Genomic DNA, 25,498 nt, shown 5'->3' on the forward strand with positions numbered 1-25,498 from the left:
AGGAATTACAAAAAAAGGTGATAATTGTTAGGAAGTTCACTTCTTATCTTCCTCCACTTTCTTCATCATTTGTTTCCTACTGTTTATAACTCTTTTAAAATGCTTTTTCCGATCAGTACAAATTCTTTGGTATGGTACTTTTCACCCTCGGGAAAGAGCCATGGGAGAGCACTGCAGTAATGAGCTGACACAGTCTCTTTCCTGTGCAAAGAACATCAGTAGAAATAAAAAGTGTAATTTGGTTTTTAAATCTTGAACATTGAGTTATAAGTGGCAGTGATTAAATACACTAGCATACACAGTAAAGGAATGCATGATACCATAATAATGGCCAAGCTTTGTAGCTTTTTTTTTTTCTACTCTTATATTTCCTAGTTAGCATCCATTTTCATTTCCTATTGACATGCATTTCTCATCATACTGGCTAAAAGCTTCAAACATGCATATCTTCTACATTTTAGGTGGAAACTCTGCAGGAATTCCATTTTGTGAAGCTGTTTTCAAACTATTACTTCCATTTAATTAGCAAAGGTAAGGATTTTATAAGTGGAGGCACAGATTTTATCTCATGGACTCCTCTAGTTTTGTTTCTTTTATTAGATTAAAGAAAGTTCCTTTGTTTTTTTTTAGCTTCTGTGTTTGCCGTTGTTAGAAACCACATTTATTAAGAGACTCCACAGAAGCCAAGGGTAAATTGGCTTCATTTATAAATTGAGAAATATAAGGAAGGGCCACAAAAGCCAGAGTAGTCTTTATCTTTAGTAATTTAGGATTTTGCATCCTAAATCATATATATTAAAAATGCTGATTCATCTTATTCTCAGTGTTTCCAAAAGACAGCACAAACTTTTCTTTGTGCCTTCATTAGGCAGATAAAAACAATATAACATTTCCTACCTACTTAAAATTCCCTGAATTTCCTGCTTTAAAACTACGGTTGAACACAGAATGCAATAAAGAATATAAGACAGATTAATTCAAACATTGCAAAGTTGAATCTCAAAATATTTAGAAAACTCAGAAACAAGAAGGAATAATACCTCTAATCTGACCTCTTATTTGGTATTAAATAGCGCTTAGTGTTACTGTTATTGCTCAGGTGCTTATACAGTCATCGCTACAGGAAATTACTGAAGGAGATCTGGATGAAAAATAAAGCCTTACTGTATTAAATGCATTTAAATATACATCACTGATTAATACATACAAGTATGGTAATTTTATAGCTCAACATGCCATGATCTGAATACCCATGCAGTAAGGCTGAGTCGTAGTCTAAAGCTTACAGTTCATTTCAAAAATGAACAATAAACATTTTAAAAATTAATGTAGTGAAAATGGTTTTATAGCTATTTATCCTGCACAGCAGTTCATATTATCATGAACGCGGTAGGTACTTCAAAAAGACTGAAATACGTTTTTTCCCAGTAGTGGTTCAGAAATGGCACATTGTGCCAGCACCATCATTCAGTGTATCTCTGTCATGACCATATTTTAGTCTACATTTTTTTTCCTACAACCTGAAATTGCTGTTTTGCTTCCAAGACCATACAATGCTGTCTAGTTGATGCCCATTAGGAAAACTCAGCCTGTGGACATTATTTGTTACAAAACTATCAATACTGACAGCAAACAGTGTCCAAAGAAATAGCACAGGGTTAGTTAGTAAAATGGATGAATCCATTTCTCTTTAGCCTTAAACAGTTTGCAGTCATATATGATATAACATGAACTAGAAACAGGCATTGTAACCACAGTTTAAGCCATTGTAGGAAATCATAAAAGTCATAAATCGGGCTGGCACAGCCTAGAAATTCTGTAGAGGAGAGAAACATTTCCAAAAGAGAGAAAGTTGTTACAAATATATATATAGCACAGTAGAGTATGGTTTTTTATTGACTCAGTAGGATTTATGATGTCAAAATGGGCAATGATTTTACCGGGGAGCAAAGCAGGTGTTGTGAAAGACACTAGGAACTTCAGTATCCACCTCTAGGTACTTCAGCTGGGCATCTAAAAATCACAAGTCACGGTTTTGAAAAATAAAGGAAAGCTATATACATTTACAAGGCCTGTCCTCAGAGCAGGGTGATTTTTTTTTTTTCCTGGTGCCAGCATAGATCAAATCCTGTTTTGTAATTAATTACTTCATTTTCATATCCTTTTCCTCTACGTAAATATCATTAACTTTCAAAATACTCTAAAGTAGTGAAAAGCAGAGTAAATGATTCTATTTGGCAGTGCTAGGAGTAGGGAAAAGTGTATTTGAAATTGTCAGGTGAGATTCTATGTTTCCTTACAAAAGCACCAAGTCTTTTTTTTTTTTTTTTTAAAATACCTGTTTGCTCATCATTTGAAGAAAAAATAGTGCTGAATGGATAAGGGCCCTTTAATAAAGTGATGTTATTAATAATTTTCCATTAGTTTTAATCTTTAATCCCTCTATAAATTTATATTTATCCATTTTGGTAAACCATTGTAAAAATTGTCACAATGGCTTCTAGACAGACAATGTACATCACCCAAAATTTAGACAGCCTCGGATACAGAAAAGTTACACCATTTCAAAATTTTATGAGGCTTAGATCATTCTTCTGTAGCAGTTTTAGGACTGCTATACAATTGCCCATCAGATGCAATGAAAACGCTACAGTGCTGATGATAGTTCAGCTCTAGTATATGGGGTGTTACACTAAGGTCAGCGCCAAAATAAAGCAATATGATGCGAGCTGTGTTTCTTGTTTCACGTGTGCTGCGTTTCAAAAGGGAAGTAGTAATGTATGTTTGAAATACAGATACAAATCAGCAATATACTCCCTTTGTTTTATTTTTCTGTGGTGTGCTGCATGTTTGGCCAACAGGGGAACTACTTTAAGGTTTCATAACGTAACAAAATGAAAAATGTTCTGCTTTGTGGTTTCAAAGAAAAACAACATGAAATTCAATAACATGAATGCAAGATTTGGATTAGGTACCCAAGTAACCAAGGTATGGCAGAATCCATTTCATCAGTATAATGGTTAACTACTTCAGTAATAATTAAGCTCTCCTTTTTGGGTAGCATCTGAACCTGAAAGTCACTCTGAACTAGACTCTCAACCAATGTGAGTCCCTTCAGACCAAAGAGATTTGCAGAAAGCTACTGGTAAAAGTTTAAGTGTGCAAAGTTTGGTTGTTAATTTACTAAACATTTGCATTATTGCACATTTTTCATCCAAAGGTAACAACCAGGCCTTCTGAAGCTGCATTATTGGCTAGCAAATCTGCATGGGTTTATGAGTTTCCCTCCAACTTACAGTACCTACATCAGCATAAATACATCTGAGGTAGGTCTCACCTCCCCTCCAGTATATTTCATTGCTACCAGTCTCTCCTCTAAGCACAAGGACCAATAGCCCTACCCGCGTCTAGATCAACAACGCTCCTACCTGTGACCATACGTCTCTTCCTTTCTCTTTGCAGCTGATTATGGGGAAGGTGAGTATCCAATTACATTTCAAAGGGATTAAAGCTTAAGTGGGAAAATTCCAGTCACAGAATCATCTAGGTTGGAAGAGACCTCCAAGATCACCGCTGAAGAAAGATCTGATAGTAAAGTCCATTGGACAATATGCCTCACAAGGGTAGTCCTTTAATTATATTTGTGAATTTAGAAAAGTTTCTATTATTCATTTCACTTACTGTATATTTTAAATTGTTAACTTAATAATTGCTGTGAATAATTACAGGACTACCTTGTGGTAGATACAGGTATCAAGCCTTTTGATTTCTGTTCCTTATATTGTTCAAACTCTGTGTGAAAAATTCAAACCATTCTGGGCTATAGTAGGAAGGAATATCTCAAATTCAACCCAATATAAGGGAAGTCTAAGAGATTTCTATTTTCACCAAAACACTAAGCAAGCAGAATTTCATCTAGTTTTTGGAATGAAACATCCATTTAGATTTGCTGAGCATGATACAAATTGCTATGTTTGTCCATATATTCACTTTGCTATGTATTTGATTGTTTTGTAAAGAATTTTGGTACTCCATGGGCAGGAAAAATATATCATACAAGACTGAAATTAAATTGTCTGTTCTGCTGAAGATGAAACATCCTCTTAAGTGTTTATCCTGCTAGAGCCTCAAAGCTCTGTAGAGATAAGTGAGCGTTTTATAATTACTGAGCTTGAGTACTACTGTCAGTTTTATATGTTTAATAATATATCAAATATTAAGATCCATGGGGTGCCATATAAAGACAGAGAAATGAAACACAGACCTCATTAACCAGTGTTTTGTTCTTTACAGGGTCTTGTTACTTCAGAACACTGAAACTTGCCCAAAAAGTTGAAATGGTACTTTGTCTGAGAAATCAGCATCTGCAATTGTGTCCACTCTACTTTAAGCTTTGATTTTGAAAACCCTTATCTGCTTCTATAAATGCTATTGGAGATTCATAAGTTGAGAATAAATAATGAAATTGCAGCTGCCCACATAATTTGAGAAAAGCTATTAAAAATATACCCAAGCATCAGCCTTTTTTTTTCTTCCCATTAGCAATGGCACTACTTCTTAAGTCAGTGGCTCTCATAAGTGACCTTCATATGTCAGCAGCAGGAAAATAACGGATTTTTTCTACCTCGACGTATGGTAGTTGAAATACCAATTACAACTTCAGCAACTTCCTTAATGATTATTGTCACCTACTAATTTAGGGACATGCAGGGCAAAGGAAACTCTCTTCAGACTTGCACAGCCATAATTTCATTCCTGGTATTCTTTGTTTCTTTCCTGTATCACGAAAAAGGTGTGGAGCATGCCTGCAGAGAAAAAACTCATGGACTTGCTTGAAATTAACTACAGATGCTCAACTGTATGAATTATGAATTCAAGAACAGAAGGGAAGGCACCTCTCTGAATTTAGTATTATAGGATAACCCACCAAGATTTGCTGTACTTAATTTGCCTGCAGCACGATGGCTAATTAAGGGACAGGGAGACAAGACACAAATGGAGAAAGCATTACAGGAAAATGACAATTCTTTGCTATATAGAAAAACAGCTAAATAGCTGATTATTCTGTGGAAAAAAAATGTATATTGCAGCTGATGTTGGACATTACGGTTCATGTGTTTTACCATGAGGTTCACTTCTGTGATTTATTAGCAAGAACCCATACAACCTTCGTGAAGAGATGGGGCTCATTCTGAATTGCCACATTAAATTCCTCACTGACTTCTGTTTCCTACAGTACTCTCAGGGTACATTTCAAACGTGTAACTTTCTCAAAGATTCAACCACTCTTTGGGCTCTGTTTCAGTACTTATCTTTTTGTCAGAAACTTAAATGAATGGTTATTCTCCTGAACCATCCTCACTATAAAGAAAATAAAATGCCATGATAAGTCCCTGGTGTGGCCAAAACAAAAAGGATGAGTTTTTCACGGACTCAGAATAACAAGGATAAAGATGGATAGCTACAGGTCAGTCATTAATTCAAAAAATGAAAGGAAGAGAGATGCAATATTTTTTTCCCCACTTACATTCATCCAAAAATAGTATTCTGTGAAATGATTCATGAATTCAGTGAACATCCAAAAGAGTCATGCCATGCAGAAATGCATCAGTGTGTCCAGATTCAGAGAAAGTAAAAGAAATGGGTCTTTGATAAGAGAACTTAATGAAAAAAATCATGTTTTGATTTTGCTGTCAGGAAGGAGGAATGCAACACGAGTTGATTGACATTTTCAGAAGTTACAAAAGTGATGTACAGCTCTGATTATGACTGAAAGTTAATTCATGAATCACAATTGATGACTGAATTTTATAAAAGGGAGGTTATAACTAACACAAAGGAGCGTAAGACTCCCAGCCAAAAAAAAAAAAAAAAAAAGCCGCAGCAAAGACAATATTCTCCAACAGGAAGAGTAAATTGCCATACATAATGCCTTTTACAAGCATTGAGTTTGATGAAAGAAACATGCAATTCACAAGAGAGGCTTAGTATAAATATATTTTTTCTCAACTCACAGGTGTTACCAAAAGCATCCTGGGATCACTGAGCCAAATGAACAAGAAGAATATATCCAGGAAAACACATATATGTTACTTCCTAAGCTCTTTCTCTAAAAATATTTTCTGAAGTAGACTTGAACAATTAAGAAGCATAATAATACTGTCAAATTCTAAGTAAGTTTCAGGTGAACGAAAACACGATTTCTGAAGAACCTTTGAAGGGAGTACCAGCTCTAAGTGAGGCAGACCCAAGCTGCCATTCATTCCATCCGTGTTTCTATGATTCTATGATCCCCTTTTAGCTAGCTCAGAAGGGTTTGCATTCAATGGCCAGAAAGTGTTATTCTTTATTCAGCATTCTGAGAAGAATAGTGTGATGCGTTTCTTTTCCACGCTAAGAAATGCCATGCTTCTTGCAGGATTTCAGCCAAAACTTTCACTACATGCTGCAATTCCATATATTATATATTTGTATATAAGAATAAAACCATTGCATACGATGCTTTAGAACATTTTAGAATGTTAGCAAAGTAACAGTCCACTAGACAAATATTTCTCCTTGATTAAACTTAACACTTAGATGGATCAATAAATCTAGTGGTCAAATGATGTCCTTAGCTAGCTCAGAATAATCCACTACAGCCAACACAGCCACTTCCTGCTTCCTTCTTTACAGGATGTCAAAGAACAAGTTTAATTAATGATTGTTTCAGTGAGAGCTGCATGGGAAACAACTGCAACAAGTAGGAATACACTCGTTCTCATCTCTCACTCATGATTCTCGGTTTTAATGGTGGACATTGACAGGGGAAATGGTAACTGAGGACAAAATGTGGCCTGTGAAGAACTGTAAGGTATTTCATTCCATAAATTTAGTAAGTTCCCCAACACCTGTCACGATCTCTAACAGGTCTGCTTGATGTTACAGACCTTGGATACTGAGCTACTATACTGGGACTCAGGTATCCAAATGTGCATAATAGCTCTGTGCAAGAATGATTGTTTTAAAGTACTGCTTTAGAGTTGACAGTTCTGAGACTTAATGAAAAAAACAGGGATTGGAAAGAAATAGGGAAGAATCTGCATAGGGTCTACAGCGTTACCAGTAGGTGTTCTTACTTGCCAACACCCTAACTCGGTGCCTGTACACCCTAACTGGTTGTCTGTTTCCAAGACTTCCTGTAAGATTGTAAGCAAGAGTGTGGCTCTGAAGTATTGTGCATATACAAGCCTTGAACATTTTTTTTCTCCCCCATAAGAAAATTTCAGTCTAATACAGTGACCTAGAAAACTGAGCAGAATTCAGATGACAGGGAGATATTTAAAAAACAAAAACAATAAAAAGCTTAGCAGTATACTAGCAATGGTCTAAATGGAACATGAGTGAGATTAATGAAGGATAATTTGCCTTTCTTTGAAAAAAGGAAAAATCACTACCATCAAGACTAGGGAGTACTATATAATGGGTTACATCCATAATACATATTACAGTCTCACAGCCAAACAGAATAAGTCTTTCCAATTGACAAGAGCCATTTGAGTAGAGTATCTTGCATAGTCAAGCCTTAACTTCCTTGAGCACACAGTGAAAAAGTCTTTCACTTCCAGAAGAGAACATGATTTTCTTTTTTCTTTTTTTTTTTTTAAATATTTTTAACATACATATACACCAGCATGGAGAGCTTTGTTTTAGCAACATGATTTCAAATTCAAGTGAACTATATTCAACAGATAGGGTAATATATGAAAGCATTCTGAAAAAAAAAAAAAAAAAGACAGTCTGAGCCTACTCCTCATTAAAGCTGACTTGCTGTCAGCCAGCTGGCAAAGCCTTCAAACTGTGTGCCCCAGTTTACCTACCTATAAATTGGATTTTAATAATACTGTTCTACTGCACACAATGAGACCTATTGAATTAGCACGTGTAACATGGAGGGAAATAAATGATAAATCATTACATAAAGACTAAGTGTTACTATTCTGAATGTGTACAGTGATAATAACTTGCTTTTATAGACTAGTAAAATCATGAGATCATAGGAATAAATTCAGATTATCATGTGTCAGAGGGTTATGGAAGACTAGATAAGGTGACTTTCTGGCTTAATCTTCTAAAATGCATTTTTGCATAACAGAATCTGTTTTAGAAGTCTTTTATAATAAATGGAATGTACTTCTGTCCAGATTATGTAAAGTCCTGCTGAAAACAGTTCTACCTGAAAAAGAGTCATAATTTCCAATATCAATTATTCACATTTTTGAATATAGCTCAGAAACCTTGATAAACTTTGAAGCACAGAATTAAAGGCTCTCTACAAGGCTATGCAAATGGGAAAGTTTTCTTTCTTTATGTAAGGAATCAGTTAAGCTGTCTTTAATTTACTACCAATTCTTCAGAAGAATATAAACTCAAAGATCTTTCCTCATTAATGTCCACTGTAGAACACTTTCATTCAAAAACTGTGTTAACAGTGCAACAGAGCGACATGATCACAAGTGGGACTTTGATGTAATATCCTCCAGATATTAGAAAAAAATGACATGGTATAGAGAGAATGGAAGGAATCTTGTAAGGAAAGAAAGTACTGTTTAGTGAAGACATCATTTTTGGCCAGACACTCTTGTGCAAAACATTTGCAGATCCCACGTTAAACTGACAGATTAACAAAATTACTGGGATTTCAGCAAAAGACCACTACCCTGTGAGTAATGCAGCAATAATGGTCTAACACTCAAGAGTGATGTCAAAGACTCCCTATCTCTTGGCCAGAGGGGAAGATCCAGAAGATGTGCTTCTACTGATTCAGGATGGGCACATGGATAGGTAACTACTCCACTGCAGCAACACTAGACTCCACATTGCTAACAAGGAGACAAAAAAGTCACGCTTGATTCTGAATGACCATCTGTCAGAGCAACAAAACACTACTCCAGTGTATGTCTATGCATATGTATATCCTCACTTGCAGATCTGTAAGCTTGTCCACTCTTGCAATTACATTCAGTGTAGGAATTTAACACCACAGGTCTCTTTCCCTGAATACTTGCAATTCAATTAAATATATGTCTCTCATTAGGGTTCTGCTTGATACTTTGATTTCCTTTTCTCATTAGCAAACAAATCTTTGCTTGGCCACATCTAATTATCAAGAAAAAAGTCACCATCTTAAAACACTGCTACTTTTATTGAGTAAGGCACGGTACATCTTCTCATATATTGAGGTTTTCCCGTCTACTAGTTTTATAACATTTCCATTCAGAAAACAAGATGAAAATGAAGACTGTGTTGATAATGGCTTTTGCTTTGGTTTTATATTTCAAAAACAAACAAACAAAAAAAACACAACAAAAACACCAGTAAGCAACTAGTAACAATCTTCACAACAGAGGAAGTAGTATTATTTCACGTCCATCAGACATAGATGAACTCAATTCTTACTTTAAACCCTATCGTGAAGAAGGGATATTGTGAAGTTAATTTCCAGGTCAGAAAAAAAACTCTCACTCTAACTTTAACCCTCTAGTTCAGTTACCACTTTCTTCTGTGCATCTTAGAGAGGGATTTATTAGAGTAGGGAGAAGAGATTCACTTAGAGTCCTTACTATGTACAAAAATTGGCCATATCAAAAAAAAGGTTATACCATAGCATACCAATAGAAGTTAGTTTTTTGTTTGTTTTTATAAGATAAGTGGTGTCTAGGAGGAAAACGGAACAAGTGAGCTGAAAAAACAAAACCCATAAGCAGTACAGAATAAATGGAAGCAATACAACACAGAAAAGATAACAGACGACAAAAACAAAAGACAATTCCAAGGCAAATACAAATGCCCCATATAAAAATGTTGTAAAAAGCAATAGCACAAGAAAGAAAAAGCAATAGAAGAAAAACAGGACAAACAACCACACTTCGTTATTTTTCCTCTATCTCTGAATAAACAACAAAAACGAAGGCGTAGACCTACCATGCAGTAAAATAGCTTCCACTGCTTTAAAGTATTTTTTTTAATATATCTACAAGAATACAAAAATGTCAAAAGAAACGTATAAGAATCAAGAAGACATTAACTGTTTACTAGTTTGATATCAAAAATATTACCAGCAAACAAATGGCTCCTCTATATAGTAGTCTGTTGACAAGCATTTAAACTCTTAAAATAAAAAGTGTTAAAAATTTTACCTTCAAGGATTCTGTGAGGATTTGGGGAATTCACATTGATAATTCGCTACCATATATCAAGCAATAATGTAAATACACTGATTTGCAATAATGTAAATACACTGATTTGAAAACAGTTAAAAAAGGTTATTTTTCTGCAATGTTTTTAATTTTTTTTTTTTTAAAACTAACATGGAGAGAACTCTGTCAAACCCTCTTATGTCCTTTTTTTCCTCTTCCCCAGTTTTATTTTACAGAAAGGGTAAGATGAAGAGTATCTACATCAGCAATGTGGGACTTCTCCTTACTGATATAAAAACCTACTTTTTTTTTTTCCAAGCATCTCAAGAGGTTCTAGAAAGGAAGAGAGCGAGAGAAGAACAAAGCAATGACAAAAAATCCTAAAATGGCACAAAATCATTTCTCCAGGAGGAGGTGATACACAGCTAACATTTATAGTGAATAAAACTGTAGTCCATCAGAATAGTATCATAGTTCATTACAAGCACAAAAAAGTAGTTAGTTGTAAAGGAGATTTACTGAATAGAATAGCATAACTTAAAATAGGTTATGACTGAAAAACATTCTAGGCACACTACTGATGAAGTCAATAATGGCTGCAGTGGATCTCTCTTGACACATATGTAGGTAAGACTGGTCTGCATTTAAGGAATAAAATCATCTACATATTGGAATGCCCAACACTCTAAAACAATTGCCAAAGTTTTCAGAGAATATTCTTTCCCATTTAGAAAAATTAGAAATTAAGGATATGAAAATCTGATATCAATCAGTGCTTACCCAATAAGGCAATTATTGGATACATTGTGATCTTTAACAGAGATTGCCTGAAAAATAAAAATGTATTTTTTGTTTGTTTGTTATGAAGTTCTGAAAATGTACAAACAATTTAAGTCAAATTGCATTCAAATCTCTTTGTTTCTTATATTATGTAGTACTATTGAAAAAAGGGAAATTTACTGCAACCATGAACGATGTTTGGACCAGGATGTTTGACTAGCAAATGACAGACTTACAAAATGCAACTTCCCTATCTATATTTATACACACACACATATATGTATGCATACATACGCATGCACACACACACTTTGTTATTCACACTCCTTTATCAGACAATGATAAAATTATCATTGCACAGGTTTTGTGTATTTCAGCTTTGCATTGAGTAATACTGACCTAGTTTTCAGGAAGTTTGTCTCTGAAATAATAAACCGTACGTAAGCCATTTCAGGTATTGCAAATGATCAGGTATAATGGTGTGCTCCAATGCCATTTGCTTTCAACAGATGCTCACTTTTCCTTCATCATGAAGTGGATTAGGCCATTCTATTATACAATTAAGAAAGAATTCACTCCAAATCTTCCACCCAGGGTACTACCAAAGACGCCAAAACACACTGTATTTCAAATTGCAAAGGTCTTTACAGAAATATTTACTCAGCCAGTGATATAGAAGTAATTGAGAAGTATCTATGATCTTCCAGGAAGTACCTTAAGAGAATCAGTGTTAATAATAACTACTGCATCTTGTTCAACTAGCAAGGAAAATCTCCACCAAGAGTAGTGTAACAGTAAGCATTTAAACCTCAAGTTATTCCAGATAGATTTTTATTATTTTTCCTGTGTTAGTCCATGTTTCATTGAATGTGAAGGATCAGTTTGTAACCCAGATATATTTATTTTGGTACAGTCCAGCCCTTGGAGATCAGGACTTCAAAAGTAAGCACTCTCTTACAGGAAAAGAGATTGCCATACGTTTAAGATTTCGAGTGAAATGGGACGAGTTGTTGAAGCATACTGTCAAAACACCGATATACAGTATGCAAGTCTTGTTAACTTCTACAGATATTTTATCAAAGAATTATTTTTTAAAAAAACCTCACATTTAGAGATAAGAAAAATACCTTTTCCATACACTTATGTAAAACTGTGTAACTGCATGTTTGCCAAATACCAACCCATATAGAAAAAGTTGCTTTCATTATTTTTATTATTGCTGTATTTCTATCTAGAATTTTGGACAAAGAAAGATCTGCAAGAACTTCACTGAACATTCCCAGGAACATTAGACATGAGCCAGTATGCATGTATTTTCTGTTGAGCCTTTAAGAGACACATCATTACCAGTGTATTCATAAAGGAGCTAATATATGTTATATGTTGCTAAATGATGCTCTACATACTATTCCTCCTTCCCTGATAACAGAGTCCCAGATACCTAGAATTACTGAAATTGAAAGGTACCTATAAAGGTTAATAATATGCAAGAAACTGATGGAGAACACGTGCACACAGACACACCTCAAGAAGCCAGAAAAAAAAAAGAAAAAAGGAGAAATGATCAAACTAGTGAAGGTTGAGAATCTTCATTCACAATGCAAATTCTTCATCGTTTAGATGCACAAGAAGAAAGATTTTTAGTAGTAGCCAGCAACAATCAAGATCTACAGAAAATAGATTCAGTTCATTGACTGCAACTTCCAAAAAACGTAAACTCATTTTTGGTCCTCATAGAAGTTCACACACAGATATATTTATATATATACACACATACACACGTACACACAAGGATGTATGTTGGATGTCAGCGTTTGCACTCATGGAAGCAAGCAGGAAGAACTTCCTGATCCCAATACAAACACCTGCTGAATATTTTGACCATAAGAAAGAGTGCCATCAAATGCACAAGTGGGGAAGCACTACACGGAAGTAGTTTGCATGCTTGTAAGAATGTAAGAGATGCGCACCAATTAAAAGGAAAAATATCTGTGTATCTTATAGCAACAATGACAACAAAAGAGGGGGCAAGAAGGGAGGAGAAAGGAAGGAACCAATACCTTCACCAAAGAAAAAGCACAATAATTTAATAATTCAGAGAGTAAATTAAGATTTTCAAACAAAATGTCAATGCATTAGTTGGAATTCTCCTTGCTAATTCTGTTGCTAAAAGAAGTCTGAAAACTCTCATCCATGACAAAGTGTTTCTAGAAGTTGATTGAGGGGGTAGAGGGGAGGAGAAGGAAATTATGAGCACACATTTAATCCCCACTTCATGCTGCACAGGGCTAGAGACATAAATTTAGGCCACCACAGAGACGTGGTGGGAAACATTAGAGTTTTAAACAGATGCTAAAGGTCAATCCATTCAGGGAATTTATGGAAAATTTGATAATACTGAACTACCCCAACCAGTCCCTCATGTTTGGGTCAAATTTCAATTATTGAGAGACCTTTATGTCAGGGGAAAATAATTTCCAGCATTGATAGCATATTCCCTGTCAACATAAATCAGGAAAAACTAGATATAGATGCATCCATCTGCACTTCTCAGGTCTGCAGTTAGAAATCTTGGCGTGTATCTTTACTTAAATGGATTAAGAAATGTCCTTGATCCTCCTGTCCAACCATGTTAGTTTTACTTGCTCTCTGGACATTTGACAGAAGACTGTACACCTCTGTCCTTCTGCAAAACCTCTTACTTCTGTAATGGAATTATGCAAGGTTTGCTTCAGGTCTGTAAGTCAGCTATCTTTTGAACAGAAAAATGCAGCCTCCCTGATAGCCTAATTTGCACAGAGCTCAATGACATGCAGCTTTCTTGGTTTCTCTTTCTTCTTTTCCCCAGGTCCTGAACAGTTTTATTTCAGGAAAGAATCAGAAAAGGAAGGGTGCAGCTCATGGATACAGAAATTCATGCAAAGGTTTGGTATGCATAACATTTATATAACTGAAATGTACAAAAATCAAATTTAAAGAAGAATTACTATGGATACAGTTTTTCCATTTTATATTTAGTGTTAAATGTGCCTTAACAGCACATATTAGAAACACATCCCAGGAAATACAACATGACAAGCCTTGTTTATCACACCTGGCTAAAGAGCACATGCTGCATGTCGGAGGGATTGTAAAGAGAGGTGGCATTGTAAAGAGAGGAAAATTAATTCCCGGTTGATTTTCTGCATAAAGAAAAGCAAAATGGATGTTGCATCCATGTCAAAAAGCCTACCTGACAAACAGCGCAGTCACAAAGCTACTATGCCACTTTCCTTTCAGTCCCACCTTACCACAGATGCAAGAAGTACTATCCCCACTCTCTTGGGAAGATCTTTTAATGCTGAAGCAGAGGTCTCCTGGCTGCGGTACTTGCTTTCACTCTAATGTCAGCTGGTGATGGAATGGGAAGCAGCAGCAACAGGGGAGAACAAGAGCTATAGCCTACGCGACTGACCTTTCAGATAAGCCTTTGACAGAGCCATCATGTTACTTAGGGGAAATACTGCTGGTGTTCTGGTATGAGAATGCACAAAGACCTTCCGCCATAAATGTCAATTAGAAAGTCACATCTGTCACATTTGTGTCCATTTTCACTCCATTTATAGATAGGTCTAATGACTAGCATCAAAGAAAGGAAATATACTGATTTCACAGCAGAGAAAGTCTGTATTAGAGAAAAAAGTGCATTCCCATTAGAATCATAATTACAATAAAAGAGATACTTGGGACATCACCATCTAAACTCCGAACATCTTTGACATAAAGCAAATGGTAATTGATCACCACAACATGCTGCTTCTCAGCAGCGCTCAGAATTCCTGTTCAATATGCATAAAACCTCCAACCGTGATGCGCTGTAGATGTGATACAAGGTCTAGCTTTAAAACCATTACCTGAAATCATAGATGCAAAGGATCCAGAGAAAATTTGCAGAGTTGCACAGTTCTGTGTAGTCTGAACTTTAATATTAAATCACAGAGGCAATGGAGGAAACGTGTCATTGCTACAGACATTACACATCATTCCTTACAGGCCAAGGTGCAAAGCTACCTCTTAACATCAACTGGTTTGGACCATTCAAACCTACAATCAAGTGCAACTGTATGTCACAGCCTAACTTTGGCTGCATGAAACTAAAAGATACGGAACTCTCTCTGTAAGTCAGACTTACACACTGCAGCATGAGTAGTTTCTCACGTGTGAGAAAATGAAGCTGAAATTAACTTTCTTAACTGCTAAGAACTGACAAAATATGATGTTTGCAGGAGACATTTGTCTTTGATGGGATTTTCTACCTCATTGAATAGCTTCCCTGGATCTTATTTATGAATGGTTTATCAGAACAGACTCCTACAGAGAAAGTTGGCCCTGAGGACCAGTGCTGGAAGTACCAGTCGTGTTCAGTGACACGTGTTACAGTCTACAGCAGAGCAGGGCTCTGGGCTGGTTCAAGTCTGTCTGCATTTTTCCAGGCCCTAGAAAAGTTTCTTCCCTACATCGCAGCTGATCTCCAAAGGCGGATGCCAGTGGCGGGAACGTCTGAAGCATTAGCTTTCTTATTACTAGAATAAGAAATAACTTTTTGAGTTTTCTTTTAAATTTATCATCTGGTTGGAAAGTATAAATAATGTATAATTGAAGAGGCACTGATCAGAACTACTGGACTGCCTTTCAAGGTATGAACTCCAAAGATTATATACAGATACTGGTTAGTCTTTTAGAAGTACTGTGTGACAAAGCACAGAATATTCATAAGGAGCTCATTCTCTAGGTGAAGAAAAATAAAATTCTATTTCAGCTTGACATGGATAGAGAACTGCATAGAAACTGTTTTTTTCCGCTGGAGTGATCTGCTGTAGGAGTTAGCCATATGCTTTAAATGTGACTGACATGTCTCTGAATTTAATGTGTCACCTGCTGAGTTCAGGATCTGCTGTCTATCTCTCAACGTGTAAAAAATGAATTGCTTCAAAATGATTTATTGCCAGCAAAATAGAATGTGAAAACAACAATAGAAACAGTGCTGTAAAGGCATCCTAAATTTAATAGCACTATTTGATGAGTAAATTATTTTACAAATATAATCAAACATTCTTCGTGTGAAGATTCAGCCTTGATAAAGCTATTGCACAGTCTAGTATCTGATTTCCTAATTCATTAAGAGTTAATGTCATTAAGAACATGGCAAAATGTACTAGTAACAGCCTGGGTTCCATTACAGCTTGTAACTCAGTGTGGAAAATATAGGGTTATAATTTCAATCTGTGGAATTAATCTCACAACTTTTATTTTTTCTTGTAAAGTATCTACAGAAGCATCTTTAACAAAGGCTTTTCCATTTCTATTTCTTTTCTACAAGCAGGTTACTTGCTTTATAAAGCTCACCTGTGTACATGCTAGCAAAGGCTTGATACATAGAACTATTTTTGAAAATATGGGTTACTCTTCAGAAATACTGAAATAGATTGGTGTTGATGTTTAGTCTGTTTAATATATTAACCTTAGAAGGATTAACATAAATGATTAAATTAAGTGACAAATACCAGAGGTAGAAGCTTCAATTCATCAAGATATTTAAGTATAAATACAATTGTCAGTTGAATGCTTCTACTTTATAAATAGGATTGCTTCTATGCTTAAAAGTAAGCTTTAAAAATAATAAAAATATCATAAATCATATGGCATACTCAGCTTCTAGAAGAAGTACCCATAAAGTATATTTCCCATCCTTAAAAAAAAAAAAAAATCAAAAAAAAAAATCAAAGCATAGAGGCTTAGCTCCCTTTAAAGCCAGGATCCATGTCACCCACACCAAGTCACCTGCCAGAGCCATTCCTAGAGCGCAAACAGAAGATGCTCAAATAGAACTACCATCTTCATTTCCTGTCGAGCATCTGACCAAAAAACCACCATCAATAACAAAAACAAGTGTTGCATATTAGGTGTTCCTTGGCTGCCCATATAGGCTACTTTGGTTAATTTCTCTGAGGCCAAATCACTCTCTGATCATTAGGTTGGTAATTACTCTTGCTTATAGCCAACATTGTCAAAGGATCCCGCAACTTTCCCTTTAGGTTCCTGCTGTCTCAAATTTAGGACTATAATCTCTAGGATTTGCAAAACATGGTCAGGCTATAAGCAGTCAGATGAGTGACACGTAACGGGACAGGAATGAGAACAAAGTTTTGGCTTTTTTTCCTTCTAGTTATTACTTTTTGTTTTCTTGTAATAATTACTAAAGATTTGGGGCAAAAAACAATCACTTCCTCTGCGTAAGGCTGATTTTGCATGAGATGGTTTGTTGCTGTTTGGTTTTACAAGAAACAGAAGTAAAGAATGTAAATGACAGTGGTAGCTTGCCCAGTCATGGTAGGTTATTTTAACCACTGATGAGACCTCGTTTCTTGCCAGCACTTAAATTTATGTGCTGCCTCTCAGCATACATTTTCTACTGTTTTGTGAATGTTGCCACATTATGCTAACTGCAGAGGAACCCTGACATTTTAAAGGCTATTAGTCACTGAAAAGGAACCGGCAAGTGGGGAGGGAGAGGTAAGGATCTACTTTGTGCAGCCTTTCTCGCTTTTGTTAAATAGGTGTAGAACTAGGAGGGATCCAACTGCTGGGCTTTTTGTTGTTGTTTGTTAGTTTATCTGTGTTTGTTTTGTTGGTGGTGGTGGTTTTGTTTGGTTTTGGATATTTCTGAAACTAGTAACTCCTGTGGATAAAAGAGATGCTTATGTCCCAGTATTAGTTAGGACTTCAAAGAACAACTGGAATCCCATTGTGGTTCATGGCACATCACAGTTGTCAAAGTTCACTCTGGAAGACTTCCAGTACAGAGAAGTCTTGGAAACAAAAATGCACCACCACTCCCTGACCCCACTCCCCCCAAAAAAAGAAAAAAAAAAAAAAAAAAAAAAAAAAAAAAGAGTGAAGCCACTTGCCCATAGTTATTCTTAAAATTAATTGCGGACTTGGCCTGAAAGGAGTGAACTTCACATTTTCTCATTAAAAGGGAGAGGGACTGGAAAAAGCACAGAGGATTTCTTTCCAAATACACTCGCAAAGGTGCAAGGCTGCCTCTATTAAAAATTTGATTTGGATTTCCACTGAGCACCACTGTGCCACCTAGCACACAACAGCAGTGGACAGCACGCACATATCTTCACCACAGAGATGACAAAACAGATGACGATGGGATCCCCAACACATTTGTTAGTGTCAGTGCCTGCACATGTCATTGCCCAGTGACATGAAGTTGCATACACAAAACAGACAGCACTATTGTACTACAACAGTACTTTTATACCTAGCTACTTCCTCAAATACATGAATAACAGATTAAGCTCAGGATTTGAAATCAGGTTTTTAGCTTTATAAGTATATATCTGTTCTTTTCCCAGCTTCTTTTCTATAGGTGAGACTCCAGAGCCTTTTTGTCATCTCCCTTCTTTGCTGCATTATGTTTAGCTCTGAAATCAAAACATTTCATCTTGTTATAGTGTATTTTAACCATATCAACAAAAATAAATATATATATATATAAATAAGAAGTAAGAGAAAAGCTATATTGCCATTCCAGGAGACTTTGATGGTCTGGACAGATGAATCTTTTGCTTATCACTGAAAGTGGGCAACATGCTATATTACAGCTATGAAGGCCGTGAAGTTTTACAGATCTGAAATAACTTGTGTGTTTGTTTCTAACTTCCATCACAAAACAGACCGTATTAATGCAGTACTTCAGCTTATAGAAATCTTGAAAATACAGTGAATGTCATAGCAAATAGCAGTAACAGATTTTTTAGTGGCTTAATACTCATAGATCAAAAAAATCCCAAGAAATGTATTACTGCATGTATATTTAACAGTATTAATCTTAGAACAGTAACGTGTAACTTCTTCACAAGATTGCTAACATAAGATGATTTTAAGCAATAATAAAGAAATGGATTTTTTGAGTGACTTCAGAACAAGCTTTATTACGTGTAAAAATGCAAAGGCATTGAAATGGAGGGATGGGTAGGTAGATGGGTAGACAGTTAGATGTTCTACACAGAAAAAGCACATTCTCCCAGAAATGAGCAGCCAGACTCTAGGATTGCAGTCAGGTATAGGATTATAAGTAAGTTTTGTCTCCTAATATTCAAACATGCATACTAGACCTTACATAATTAGAGATGTGTATTTTCAAGGCATACAAGTAAATAAAAGAATTTCCCAGCTTTGCTTTGCAGAAAGGTACCCAGACTAATTACTAATGCGTTTTTGACAAAGGGAAGAGAAACGTTTATAGAATTACCTGTTGCTTCTCCCCCAAGGGATGCTCAACCACATTTCCAGCCCCACCTTCCTTGCTGGGCAAAGTTTTCTCAGATCAGCATGGGAGGGAGCCACCCGAGCAGGACTGCTGTCTAACAGTGGGACAACCCAGAGCAGAGGGCACCCCATGGCAGGTCAGGAAGAGACCTCTTCAGCCAAAGCACATCCCCAAGTACCTAAGCCATATATGTGGTGCAACACTGGAGATAGAGGCCAGGCCCCACCAAGCACTGAGAACGTAATGCAATGTTAGGGTCACAAAGAGGTCAAGATGGAAGTCAACCCACAGGTGGAGGTCTGGCTCAAGGCAGGCTGGGGACTCACCAGGTACAGCTGTGGCAGCAGGGACCAGCTGACCCCAGGCTGAGCTCAGGTGGCCCTGGGCGTGGGGGGACACAGGTGAGGCTAATAGGGTCATTGAAACTTATTAATGCACTCAGGACGCTGGCAGAGCAAGGAAAAAAAAAAAAAAAAAGGATTTGCAAGCGTTACACTGATATGAAGTACGATATGGTACCTACGTATTATATTATTATGGGGGCAGATCCCTCCATAAACTACAGAATATGTTAACTCCTTTCCTAAAAAGGTCTTTTTATTCACATAGGGTGAATTTGTACATTTCCTAGAAAATGACGGATCAAGATATCATTCTTTGACTAGTAGATAAAGAAACATCAAAGTAGAAATTAATAGAAAAAAATCTGAAAGTAGACTAAAAATATTTTCTCTATTAGTTTTACTGATAATAACCGTTCACACTCTCCCAGTTATTGTCAACTGTTTTTGCAAAGAGGAACAAGAACTTTGCCGTGTTTCTTTACAGCAGTAAATCACATTAATTCTGTGTCACTTAAATATTCCTACAAACAAATACGTGATGAAAAACTCCAAATCAATGAATTAAAGCATCTATGAGATATTTACTGATAAACAGAAATAACAGTACTACTTCAGAATGACATGCTTCTGTATGTAGTTTCATAGGCATAAGATTTCTGATAAATGTTATGAAGTCTAATCATCATAACCATGCCAGACGCTGGATTGTACAGGAAAAGGTTGATTTGAATGTGCTGTTATGTTAGACATTCTTGCCAATATTAAACAGACTGTGACTACTATCAGTACATTTGTCTCTCTCTAGGGCATTTTTAAGATTTTTTTTAATTAGCTTTTGTTTCCAAGCAGTGCTTTCATTTTTCTTGATAAAGCTTTTGTTTTTCCAGGTTTTATTGAATTCAGATTAGGTTCCACATTTCCTATATTCATTACAAAAGGAATATGAAGCTTTTAATAATATATGAAAACTAGCAATGATAGGTATCTTACACTGTTTTCAAATTCAGTTAAGAATGAAATAGTTTAATGGTTACTTCCTTTTATTGTTTTAATTTTGGCACAATATTGTAGAAACATGGTTTCTCATTAGAAAATTCAAATAACGGAAGGCTATGAAAAATGAATGAGGGGTTGAGCCATGGTGATAGAAAGCACACTCCTTAACATAGGTGCTACTTGTAAGAAGCTCCCATCTGCGTCTTGCCATCTCATAAGTCTTGGATTTTAACCAAGTTACTCTGTGTTTCCTGGTCCAGGTAGAAAGCACTTGCCCCAAAGCTCTGTTTGTATGGCCAGAAAATAGGTTAGCATGATTTATATTTTCTTTGCACCCAGAGAGACAGTTGTGGTTCTATGTGGTCTACTGTGTAAGCTTTACAATTCTAGACACCTTTGAGATTGAATCTACCAGTCCGTACCTATTTTTTTTTTTTTTTTTTTTTTTTTTTTTTTTTTTTTTTCAATTGACTCCAATTAGGGCAACAGATTCTATGATATAATTTTAAACCTATTGTTTTGTACTAGCACTCAGATTTAAGTAAGTGGTTATGAACCGACACAATTTTCCACAAATTAAAGTAACCAAGCAATAATCATTTACCTTTACAGATATTAATAGTGTGTTTACCAAGCAACAACATTCACTATCACGTTATAAAAAATGATGTTTATTATTGGTGTCTCATCACCTTTCACAGCAGGGCTTCTCGTCTTATTTTGGCATAATGACTGAGCCAGCATCAGATTTTAAGAACGAATATTATCATTATTCACTACAGTACCACACCGAAGCTTCACTAGAAAGCAATAAAGTACAAAATGTATATTTTAAAGACCCTCATTTTCTCCTAAATGCTTGAATTAAGTTGCAGACTGTGATGTTCTGAGAATTATGTCCTAAAGCAATGCTTCTGAAGAAGTGCATCATGCCTGGAAACCGGGCTCTGATTAGCCTCTGAGTTTTATAATATAGACTACTGATTTTCTGCTACTGTAGCTGCCATTTTTGTATTCTGGCATGGGGATCCTTTCTGTCGCATGAAAGAATGATGAATAGTTGTCTGAGTAGCTCCGAGCACATACTTATTTCCTCTCCAATAAGAACAACAGTCAATATCATTTAGTCACAGAAAAGCACTGCTACAACACAACATATCTAAGGAATGCTTTCTTTTTATTCCTGATTCTAGCTACTACATTGTAGCTCTTTCACAAGCTCATTTGTATTGCTGTTCTGCTCCAATGAGCAAGTATTGCTAAAAACAAGGATGGGCCTTCAAACTCTCTAAAATGCTTAAGCATTAATTCAAAAAGGGGCACGGTATGTAAGGTATCTGTGTAACAGCAGCAGTCCTAGCACTTATATCTCTTTCACTCATATTTATATCTCATTTTAATGACAACAACCTGGAAGTCATACCAGAAGAATTCAGAAAAAAAAAAAAAAAAAAAATCAAGGTATCGGAACTGTGGAATTTGTAGTTCTCAACACATTTAATAAAGTTCACAACTTGAAACTTTTATTTGTCTGGAGATGAAGTTTTAAATTGGTAAACTATCCTGTTTTTACATTTTCAAGAAAAAAAAAAAAAAAAAGGAAGGTTAATTGTTACATGAACATTTTATTTCCAGGTACCAACAAGCAGAAATATTCTTAAGACAAAAAAAAAAAAAAAAGTTAAAAAAAAAATTTGAAATTAAATTCTTTGCAATGGCCTAAATTAAATATTTTTATTTTTGAATTATAGAAATCTGTGAGATGTTTAATGATTTTATTGTTGATATCCCAGAGTGAATTACAGGAGAAAAAAAAAAAAAAAAAAAAAAACAACACATAACATTTCTTGAAGACTCCATGCCTCTAAAGAGGCATTACTTAGAAATGTGTTTACAGACTTCCATCATATTGGTAAGGTTTACTGTGTTCTTTAATTACAACACATTAGTAAAGCTTTCTTGTTAGTCACCTAAGCCCTGATGCCATTGTCACTGAAGTCTAAGAAAGACCCCGTGGGCAAAGGGATTAATGAAGCCCAGAATACCACATACAGTAGCCTAAATAGGGTCACAGTTACAGGACAAGTAAATTAAAAACTATGAGTACCAGACAAAAATAAAATTCAGTGACCAGTTTCAAATTTTCTATATTCTGCCCATTCTGGAATGGAAATCACTAGCCAATGTCTCACAGAATTTAATGGTTCACGATCAGCCACATTGTTGCCAAACTGGTAAAAAAATAATTTTCATCTGTGCAGGGTATGACATGGAGTGCAATTGCCCTACACTGAGCTGATGATAAGCTGCATGCTGCTCAGTATTTCCTTGCATGGTGCACAGGCATCTCACCACCACCTGGAGTGGAGATGAAAAACTATTGCTCTCATACAGTGCAATATTTATAAAGGGAAAAAATAAAAAATATTTTTTTTTTTTTTAAAAAAAAAAAGATGTTTTAAAATAATGTAACATCCATATGCAGGACAAACCCCCCTCAGCCTGCACAAAAGTAACATCCACCTGTAGTCTCTGCTATTCAGGTCATGACCCAGATCTGGGCACCAGCAGACCTGGCTTCCTCTGCCTGGATCCCTTTTCCTCATTTTTTTAGAGCAAGGTAGCTTTGTGCTGAGCCTGCATGGCAAAGCAGCGCACAGACAGCATTGTTTTGGCTACTACAGCAATAAGCAGACAAAAATGCAAAAAGACCAAGAGATTTACGTACCTGTCAAAACCTACTTGAGGGCTCTGCCTTCTGTGCAATACTGGATAACAACTAGGGCTGAGTGAATAAGGTATACATTTTCTGTTAATATTGATCTGATTGTTTAAATAAACCCACTCTGGCTGCTGTCACACCTGTGTAGCAGTCACTGGAGCCAGTGCCTTCTGAACCAGAGGGGTGAGATAAGAATTTAACTCTCTCTAGTACTCTGTCCTTTAAAACAAGGCCCGGAAACTAAGGTCTGTTTTTCAGAGCATCTCTCTGTCCCTTGTATACTAAAAAAATCCTTTTATTTTCACTGACCACTGATATTCCATTATCAGAATGTTGTTATACCACTACCATTTACATCTAGGTATTAACAATTAAGTAATTAACAATTTCTGGATTTCCAATAAGCAATTAAACATGTATTCTGTGATGGATGCTTTTTGAACAAAGAAAGAGAGAAAACTGGTGTAAAAAATAAAATGGTGAAAAGGAAGAAAGGATCAGATGCCTGACCTACATCCTCTGTTTAAAAAGGGTGTATTGGTAAGCTAATTAATATGAGTGCCAATTTGGGATTAGGCACCTGTATAATTTGGGATCTAAGGAAAGACAGCACACTGTAGATACAAGTCAGTACAGAGCAGCTGAGAAACAGAGCCCTTCAGCAGGGGTGCAGGAAGCGGTTTCTGAGCATCTGGGAACCTACAGGCTGCATACTGCCAAAACAATGCTCCTTTGTCAGGGCACATTAATCTTCTCCGTTCCCATTCCCCTGCACAGCCGTGCAGATTGCTGCATGTTGTACCCAGAGATTCCAGGAGCAGTATCAAAGCCCTGCATCTCGCATGCTCCTTGCTTTCTTTGCTGGGAGGCTGGCAGAGCCCTGGGTACAGCAGGGCTCTCTGCCTGGGTACAGCCAGGGCCCAGCCCTGGCTGCAGGCTTCAGGCAGCAGCATCGTTCTCCTATACATACGTGATAGTCAGGAAGTGGGAAAGATTCTGCTTCTTCAGAATTGCCCTGCACCCACGGCCAGGGAGATCTCAGCAGGGCAGGTGATTCTTTTTTAGGTCATACCTTTCCAGGCTTCATTTGTTTAGTTTTCTCTTGGAAAGCTCTCCCGCGTGCATATCTAGTGTATCATTTCAGAAGCAGTCTGCTAGAAGAAAATACGCTCTTGACATGAAGCAAACTTTACACTATCCTTTGATATGTCAAATTATATCAGTGAATATCAACAGTATTCTCCAAAATACAGCATGTTTTTAATGCTCAGAGTTCCTGGCAGAAGTGTGCCAAAGTTGCTATGAACAACTTGCTAAAAAATAAGTAATTAAAAGAAGGAGTTTTGCAAATGTTTTTTCCAGGTCTGCAAAATTTCCCAGTAAATTATATCTGTATGTGAGTTGTTAGGTTACTGAAAGTAAAACTCCCTCAGCAAACCTAAATCAGTAAGTCACAGAAAAGAAAAAGAAAGAAAAAGAAAAGAAAAAAAAAAAAAAAAAAACAGGTATTTTCTTTCAGGACAGAGGAAAATATAGGTCAGGAAAAGTTTTATTTCATTTCTCCCCGCAGTGGGACCTGCACTGTTTGGGAAGGTGAGCTGCTACAGATACACTGAATTATCTGAATATTAAGCCTGGGCAGATTGCCATGATTTGATGAGTTTCTGCTAGAGAGCCTAACTGTAAGAAATGATGTCATGCTATTCACTGTTCAGTGCCAGGGTTTGTATTAACATTGATTCACCTTTTACGCCGGAAAAAGTATTCAAAAATAGGGATTTTTTAGTTACAGCTTTCTTAAGGGTTTGCTACTTGTTGCTTCATTGGTTGCCACCAAATGACCCCTCATTTGATCCTTCTGTTTATTATGCAGTGATTGACAAGGCAGAAAGCAGAAGCGTGGCACCCTTGTTTACCTATTTCTACATCAATAACAATAGTCAATGTCCTCTGTTAAAATGCAGGGGTGACAGTGACAAGTCAATCGAGCTAATTTAAAATTTTTAGACAACACCTACATAGCTTAAGATAAAAGGGAGTCTGTGCTTCTCAGATTTCCTATGATTTTTTTTTTCTTATTAATGAATATATTTGCAGTGGGAAGATTAATGGATTATATTTTGACACATAATGAAAAGAACTCTCACAGAACAGA

General features: G+C 36.2%; 1 long non-coding RNA gene across 1 annotated transcript in view; it reads right to left on the reverse strand.

Annotated features, from left to right (window-relative positions):
- LOC118166891 overlaps positions 1 to 19,504 on the reverse strand; it is a 182,276-nt gene extending 162,772 nt beyond the window's left edge. Inside the window, exon 1 of the long non-coding RNA XR_004750789.1 lies at positions 19,264 to 19,504. This is a non-coding gene — a long non-coding RNA (uncharacterized LOC118166891). The remainder of the gene's footprint in view (positions 1 to 19,263) is intronic.
- Positions 19,505 to 25,498: the final 5,994 nt, after the last annotated feature.

Source organism: Oxyura jamaicensis, chromosome 4 (assembly GCF_011077185.1).
Source record: "Oxyura jamaicensis isolate SHBP4307 breed ruddy duck chromosome 4, BPBGC_Ojam_1.0, whole genome shotgun sequence".
In the NCBI taxonomy this organism is placed as follows: domain Eukaryota; kingdom Metazoa; phylum Chordata; class Aves; order Anseriformes; family Anatidae; genus Oxyura; species Oxyura jamaicensis.